This window comes from Petromyzon marinus, chromosome 52 (genome assembly GCF_048934315.1).
Source record: "Petromyzon marinus isolate PM22_M1 ecotype Great Lakes invasive population chromosome 52, UKy_Petmar_22M1.pri1.0, whole genome shotgun sequence".
In the NCBI taxonomy this organism is placed as follows: domain Eukaryota; kingdom Metazoa; phylum Chordata; class Hyperoartia; order Petromyzontiformes; family Petromyzontidae; genus Petromyzon; species Petromyzon marinus.
The window spans coordinates 3,053,731-3,062,420 of NC_133718.1; the positions used below are offsets into that span (position 1 = coordinate 3,053,731).

The following is an 8,690-nucleotide window of genomic DNA, read 5'->3' on the forward strand; positions in this document are numbered from 1 at the left end:
CGGACGCAAGCACGTCAGTTGTGTTAATGGGGGAGATTAGGGAGAGAGATTGGCATGAATGTGCTTCTGTCGCCGCATAAGAGTATCATGCCCGCATATGCGCACAACAGCAGTGTTAATGAGAGATTCGCACCATGAGAGTGCAATCCAAAGGACATGTGAGCGTGGGAGTACAATCCCAAGGACATGTGAGAGATCTAAGAGAGAAGCATAGAGAGAGAGAGACACACACAGAGAGTCGGAAATAACAGCTGACATAGACAGGTAGGATGGAAACATCAGAGTCAGTTAAGACTTTACCTGGTTAATAACGTCCTTCCAATTACTCAGTTTGTACCCATCTTCTCGGTTGAAGTTGTGTCTGTGTTTATATATCTGGATGAAGGTAGCCGGTAGGTTTGCAGAGTACCTCCGTCTTGGAAAAATCTATTTCGTGTGAGCCCACAGCGTTAAAACAATGATCAGCAACGGCAGAGGTATTGTTCCTACCGTGTTTCAGATCTGCCTTGTGTTCACGAACGTGGTCCGAGATATGCCGTTCGTATCTCTGAAATTTCTTAAGTCGAATGCTCGTGAGTAGAGGAGTCCCCGTACATACGTACGGTGTCTGTTTGTGTTGGCCATTAACTTCCGTGATGGCACATACCGTATACTCCTGTACCTTAAAGTAAGAGATGGGGGAGTGCGTCGTAGAATACGGTAGGTGTGTGTGTGGGTGTGTCTAGACTTTGGGTAACTTATCTGACACCAGGCACAGGTTTGGTGTGGCGTCCAACGTTCCGGATTGCCTTCTAAACCAGAGAATAACGGCCATGCGGAGTTTTTTTTGGTTGCAAAGCAGAGGATCTGAATGTGATGGAAGGAGTGTTGCAACGTTGAGAAAAGCAAGTGCTGTACGCAGTTTTTTTGGAAACAAAATGTTATATTTTATTCACATTGCGATTGTTATTGTTTAAGGGCGTTTCTTTTGCGAATGGAGCATAACTGGAGTACTCGAGTCAGCTTTATAATTGTTAGTGTTCTGCGTAGTTAAAATTACGTTTTTGTTCGTGTATAAAAATAACAAATCATCCTGAACACAAAATTAGCTTTGAAATGTAACACACTTTTATATATGTATGTAAAAAAATTGTTTTATATGAACTTTTTTTAAAGACGAGACATTACATTGGAAACAAACAATTCACCTCATTCATAAATCACACTGTTATGGATGGATATATATTGTATAGAAATTAACACTGAAATCATGGAATATAAAATCTGACTGCATTACCAGTGTTACAGCGATTGGAATTTTAGTTCATTTTGATTTAAGCATGAAAAAATTCGATAGTACAACGTCGCATATCCGACCATGAAATATTCACCCTGGCCAATTAACAGCCCACACCCAGTGCAGTATTTACTGCCATGTTCCTTATAGCTGTTCCCAAATGCTACTTCGGGTATATCATATTACGGCAATGTTATTCCTAATCTCGCGTGGATGCGCCCCAAGGTTCCCTTCACGTCCAGTATTCTTGTCCCGTAAACCTATGTATTATTGGTGTTACTCAACCTTGTCTCGTCCGCTTGTGTATACATCGCGGTCCCTAGCGAGTCGGACGTGCGGCATTATACACGTGAACAGGACGTGCAAGTCGATGCTATATATGCCGTGAAGTGTGAATGCACGCGTGCGTTAGCGATGAACGATTAATATTCGCTTCGACAATTAGTTATTCATCTCGTCTACAGCAGGACAATTTACAACTGCAAAAAAAACTCGATATACGGAACATGCATTTTCTGAAGCGACTACATTTGGTTAACTTGGTTTTTTTAAAGTATAAATTTAACGCACACCGCGAAATAATAGCGAATTTCGTGAGTCTAAATTTACATTTCCCCCCATATTTCACTTTCAATAAGCACGCATCAATCCTACAGCAGTGACACAGCAACGTTAAGGCCAGCAGTAAATGCTTCGCTGTAATTTATTATTTTAAAAAAAGTAGCCGCTTCTGTTCGCTACCCAATTCGGGCGGTCCTGGGGTAACGAACTTAAGTCGTTCCTGAGACCCGTTCATAAGTCGGAACGGTTCGTAAGTCGGAGCACAACAACGCACTGTCTTTAAATTCCCGTACGGTCGGTGTTATGAAACGTGTTACGGGAAGCATCGTTCAGCTCGTTATATGTCGCGGAGGATCACTCTTCTGAACAAAGTAGTTGCACGGTTCAGTTTTCAAGCGCGAGTTCGCGTTTGTCTAAATCGACGTTAATTTGTGATTGTTTTTGTTTCATGGAAGCTGGTCCGTAAGTACGGGCGTTCGTAAGTACGGGCGTTCGTAAGTCGATGACTGCCTGTATGCCCACACAGTGCTAAGGGGTAAGGGGCTTAATTTCAATCGGACCTGTCCGGGGCTGAACTCCGGAAAATATTCCCTGCCCTCCCCCCGAAGCCCGTTGTAGGGAGTGGGGTAGGTTTGTTTTTTTTTGGGGGGGAGGGAATTATTCCATGAGAAATTAAGCCTTGATACAGGGCTGAGTTTCTTTTGTCTTTTTTTGTGAGAAAAACAAATAACATTTTAAACATCCCTTGAACATAGCAAAAGAAAATGTGAATAATCTCTTACATAGAACACGTGCCGCTTCGATCTCTTTACAGGTTGTGTACGTGCTCTTGTGTTCTATTCGGCAAAGTCACTTTACCGAATAGAACACAAGAGTATGGATCCTTGCAGTCACGAAAGCTTTAAATCTAGGTTGTGTACGCGCTATCATTATGATGATATCTAGCCCCTTATCCACTGCTGGATTAAGGCATTAAGGCCCTCCCAACACCGTGTCGATCATGGGGTGGGAGTGGTTTGACCATACTTCACCACTCGTTCTTGCAAATTGCGTCTCACGACTGCTGCAGAGCCACAGATAGCGGGGAAGGCAACAGCCAAGGCGGTGAGCGGGTGCCGACAATTACCCAAAGCGCCGTGATCCTCTCTACACATTAAAGATGTTTTCAGCCAATTAATGAGCGTGTATACATGTTGGAGAAGAGCCGAAGCACTCGGGGGGAAACACTATATCCCATGCATTTGCTGTGCCGCCTTCATGCGACCCAAGCGTGTGCTGGCCAACACCAGTGACGATAATCTGAACCGGTCCTGGGCCTCCCCTAAGTCGACTCAGCCTCAAATGAGTACCTGGTGCGGTGGATAAAAACATTGCCACTGGGGAGACTAGGGCGGTCGGGCGTGGTGCTGGCCACCCACCCCCTTCGTGTACCGTTACCGGCCTTCAGAGGTGCTCGCTAACAACACTTGCCCCTACAGTCTGTTAAGGCTATACGGGGGATCTTTGTAATCCACCAACCCTCCACAGTCCTGGATCACAGGCCACGTCCATAGCCACCACGGCCCTTTCAAGATGGGAAAGAGGGGAGCCAGGACCGGTCCGCTGCTGATGTTGGTGCTACGACCATCAGCTGTTGCTACTGTTGTTGTTGATGCAGGTGCTATTGCATATTCTGCTACTGCTGTTGCATCTGTTGATTGCTGCTGCTACAAACTGCCATTCATCCGGCCATCACTGCTGTTGTTGCGAGTGCCACTGACCATGCTATCTATTGCTGTTCTGCTGCTGCTGATGATCTACGTCAATGATGCTGCTGCTGCCGATGATGCTACTAACAGGCATGCTCTTATACCTGTATACGCACATGCTATTATTGATGTCGCTGATACTGCTGCCGTAACTACGCGCTGCTTGGGAATTACTGGGGGCGGTGGGCAAAGTAGAATCTCAACTGAATGTGAGTGATGAAGGGCCGCTCATGGCATAGCTGATGCCCCCCCCACTCCTCCTTGCCCAGCCGAAACATTGGGAGGCATTGCACCCCTCTTACCCAAACAGCACTTGTTCTATTACAACTTATGCTGCTGATACTACTACTGACGATGTTGTTGCCGCAATTGCTGCTGCTGATGATGAGTGGGGAGTGAGGGAGGGTGGGTGGGTGGGCGCAGGCCGGGCTAGGCCAGCAAAGGTCTCAGGGTGACGAGGGGCAGCAGGAGGGAGGCCAGCAGCAGATGCAGCAGGGGCAGCGTCGGCCCTGACCCCGAGTCCGCAGTCGAGTCTGCTCCGACGGGAAAGAAACAGCGCACAAACAACACAAATGCGAGGGGCACAGCTGGTGCGTTTGTGTGCGCGCGTGTGTGTGTGCGCGTGTGTGTGCGCGCGTGTGCACGTGTGGGTGCGCGTGTGTGTGTGTGCGCGTGTGTGTGTGTGCACGTGTGGGTGCGCGCGTGTGTGCAGTGTAGCTGTTTCCGCGCTGCGCTACGAACCCGGCGGACCCGGGTTCGATTCCCGCTCACGACCACCAGCGCCAGTGACGATTATCTGAATCGATCCTGGGCCTCCCCTAGGTCGACTCAGCGTCAAATAAGTACCCGGTGCGGTGTGTAAACATCGCCAGTGGGGAGACAAAGGCGGTCGTGCGTGGTGCTGGCTACCCCCCCCCCCCCTCGTGTGCCGTGCCGGCCTTCATAGGTGCTCGCTAACAGCACTTGCCCCAACAGTCTGTTAGAGACTATACGGGGGATCTTTGTCTTTGTGCGTGTTTTGTGTGTGTGTGCGGTAGGGTACGGTTAGGGGGGGGGGGTTACAGCTGCTGCGCATCTTCCAGCCATCTCGGTCGGTCAACCCATGGCACCTGCTGGGTCTGTCCCGTGACCTCCTGGCGATGGTCATGACTCTCACGACGTTGATCATAAATAGCGATAATGACGGTGATGAGCGTCTAGCCATGAACTCGTGCCAGTGTTCTCACGATGGTTTATGGTGGTGGTGGTGACGATGATGATCTGCGCGACTCACTGCCGGTGGAGTTGGTGGGAGAGAGTTGAGTTTGAGCCACGGCGAGGCTCGCGGCCGTCAGAAGCAGCAGTAGGGCAAGCAGACGCCTCGCATTCTGCAATGCACAGGGGGCCACAGAAGTCACGGCATCATTGTCTTCATCATCTTGATTATGCGCATTAATCATCTCGATCTTCATTATCGTCATCAACATAATTTTATCTTTGTCGTAATTATCAGCCGCGGCAGCAGCAGCAGCATCAACAACATCATTGTTCTTCTTTGGTTCGTTCGGTAAAGTCACGTAGAATGAGAATAAATTAATAAATTAATAAAATAATATAAAATAACACGATAAAATTCTCACGACGTTTCGTGAGAATTGTATTGTGTTATTTTATATTATTTTATCAATTTATTATTTTATTCTCATTCTACGTGATTTTACCGAAAGAACCAAAGAAGATGAATCCTTGCAGTCACGAAAGCTTTAAATCGAAACATCATTGTTCATTGTATAAATGTATCGTTAAACCCGCCACCACCCGACACAGCCAATGAGTAAGGTTTGGCACGTTAAAAAGAACGTGCCAATTCGTATTCGTGACTAGTTCAGCACTAACCGGTGTGTTGGAGAGTAAAACCCACTGCAACATTTACAAGACATATCGCCTACGTTGTGGCACCAGTAACATCAGCCATCGCCATTAACTTCGCGGAATCGTCAATGATTAGCGCCGTGATCATCATCACTGTCATCCACATTATAGTCATCATCATAATCACCGTCATATTCAGTGCGTTATTGTTATCGTCATCCATCAAGCTCATCATACTCATTATTGATATCAGCAGCAGCTGTATAAAATGAAACAAACATGTTTTGTAAGACTGATGACTCAATATTTCCCAATGGTAAATGTGCAGTAAAAGAGTTATTGACTTAAAAATATGTTAGCGCCCATCAGCATGCCGTATTCACTTATCATATTGTTTGTCATTCATTAGCAAGAGCCATAACTGTACCGTCGTCTCCACTTTCGTTTAAAAAGTGAAAAAGTACAGATTGCTACAAGGCTAAACAACGTTAATAGTTCTAATTTAAAATAAATGTAAATAAATAATTTAAAGGATTGGTCCGTTGCTCAGTCTTCCACTGGAAGAAGCTCTCCCCAAGCCGTTTCGGTCAGGGGGGGGGGGTTAACCATACTTCACCACGCTGGTCAGTGTGGGTGAAGGGGGGAGGTCCAGGACCGGTTAGATATCACTGACCACTGATGTTAGCCGTGGCCAGCAATCGAAATAAAAGCTGCTGCGTTTGTAACGCAGTGCCCGAACCACTGTCCCACCGCTCAACCTTGCTCCAATAATTGGTCCTTATTTAAGTTAAAGATTTCTAAAAGTAGTTTTGATCAAAATGTACAACATTTAGGACGCAATACATCTCAAGGAAAAACAAATGTACAAATAAATGTGTGAAAGATACGCGGAGTCATCCTTTCCGATTTTGCTTATTGTTACCACAGCACACGGGTTTACTGGGCTATGCTGGAAATTCCACATTGATATGACGGGAGCCAGTGAGTCCGCAGTGACAATCGGTGCGCTTGCAATACAACAACGTCGGTAAGGTTGTGCGTGATGCGGTACGTTACTCACAGACGCTCGCGACATCCTTCGGACAAAGAAACCCGAGGGCCAAGAAAATAAAAATGGAGCCCTCCGCTTTTCTCCGTGAAGAAAATTAAATAATAATATAAAAAACCCTCAAAACCCCGACAGCTCCCCCTTATAAATGCTGCCCGCGGTGCTGCCGTCACCCCCCTTCATAACAAACAAAAAAAAGTCTCCAACCGTGAATATTTAAAGAGCCTCTTGGGGATGGAGAGGGCCGGGCGCTATGGTAACTGGGCCCTCGTGCCCCCAAAATGCCACTCTTAAATGCGTGCTTTCAAGTAGTAAAGTTCCCTTGTAAATGTGTATATCGGTTTCTTTTCTCAAGCGTTTTCGGCCCTTTTCTCTCTTTCTCTCGCAGTCGGTCTATCCGTATTTTTACAGGTGTGTTCTTTTTATGTATAGATTTATACGTGTAAATATTTTTTTATATAGAAAAAAGGAGACCTCTTGAAGGCACCCCGTTCTCACCCACCCCAATCCCATATGCGCCATATACACAGCACACTCGTGATTTGTAAAAGTTGATCAATGAGCTTACGCTGTTTGGGTGACCTCTACGTGTGACTTGGTGGTAAATGCCATGGCCTTGTTTAAGCGCACGTAGTTTCAATTCTTCCCGTTGTCCTTTTATTTAACTTGGGGAGAGAGCCATTTGCTATCCCCACACTATAATTTGTTTATGGAGATTTTGGAGCGTTCGTGCAAAATATATTATGCCAGAGGTTTCCAAACTCTGCCCGACTCGCGTACCACCATTTTAAAAGTACGATATATAATGTCTTGATTATACATTATTTAAATGGCATTACAAACATTAATTGTCCATAAGATAGCCCCTTAAAATCATAGGGAGAGAAAACATTTACAGGAGTTGCAGAACGTACACAAGTTATAGACTTCGTATGGACTGTTAAGATTGTGATTGGTGGAACGTGGAATGGCTGGGAAAGGGGAGCTCGGAATCACAATCCGTATTTAGACTGGAGGAATCCGATGAGCTTTGAAGCTCTTTGTCACAGATGTCCAGGAGTTTCACAGATGTCCAGTAGATAGCCAGTGCTCGAGACTAATGACAGAGTGGCAGCCAAAGGAGGGAAACCCACGATATAAAGGAGGGAAACCCACGATATAGTCCAGCACAGGCGCCAGATGCATCGCTGCATCACGGTTGGGTACGTATGGTTCGAAAGAAGTTCAACATGCATACATTGGCTACGGACATCTGTGAAAAAGAGCTTCAAAGCTCATCGGCTTCCTCCAGTCTAAATATTCTGATAAAGATTCCGGTGGTGCAGGGAGGATTCCATCCAGCAGTAGATAGATCATGACTGACGGTGATTAATTGTGGCTTTCACTCACAAAAACAACAACCGCCATTCGCCACTCTTTGGCGGTGACGTCCCCAAGGCGCCCTGTGCCAGGCCAGGTGCACTTTAAGGCCACGTGAAGTGTAGAACGCTCGCTGCCAGAGGAGGTCACGGGACCGACCCAGGTGCCATGGGTCGGCTGACTGAGATGACCGGTAGATGCACCCACCACCAGCTGTACCCCAGCTGCAACTCTCTCTCACACACACGCACGCACACGCGCACCACACGTACGTACATGCATGCATGCGTACATGTGTGTTGGAGAGAGTGACCGTGCAGGGTGCTCTCGTCTTGCTTGGCCAACGTTTTGAAACGCCCTCAAATAGCCAACACTCGAGCACAATGAGTGGAGTGGCAGTGGGGGGGGGGGGGGGCTCGGTGCAGAGCGAGGCTTGAAGAGGCGGCGGCGAGAGTGGCGAGTGTTGACTCTGTGGCCCTGCCGTGTTTGTTTCCGAACCATCGGGTCCCGTCGCACGGCAACTGAACAGGAACCGCTTTCCAGCCGACAACGCTTCCCGACGAGACGTTGGGGGGGGGGGGGGGGGGGGAAGGAGGGGGGCCTTCTTTGCCATGCGCATTTCTAAAGAAATGTTTTTCTCTCTTTCTCTCTCCTCCAGTGATGTCCAATAGTGGGGGCATTTCTTTTGTTCTCCTAAAATTATGGCCACATTTTGTTTTTTAAATAATGTCAAAATTAGTCCCACTCTGTGTTGACGTGAACGGTGGTTGTCCTATGGATAGACTTTACTCCACCAAAGGAACATGGAATTTCCAGCATCCGCCCCCCATCTGCGGTACTTGTTCAA

The 8,690-nt window shown here is 47.1% G+C and overlaps 1 long non-coding RNA gene across 1 annotated transcript; it reads right to left on the reverse strand.

Annotated features, from left to right (window-relative positions):
* Positions 1–901: 901 nt before the first annotated feature.
* On the reverse strand, positions 902–6,783 carry LOC116953573 (uncharacterized). Its single transcript, XR_004404601.2, has 3 exons — positions 6,497–6,783; positions 4,859–4,952; positions 902–4,118 (listed from the first exon to the last, which is right to left on the reverse strand). It is a non-coding gene; the product is annotated as an uncharacterized LOC116953573 (long non-coding RNA).
* Between the last annotated feature and the right edge of the window lie 1,907 nt (positions 6,784–8,690).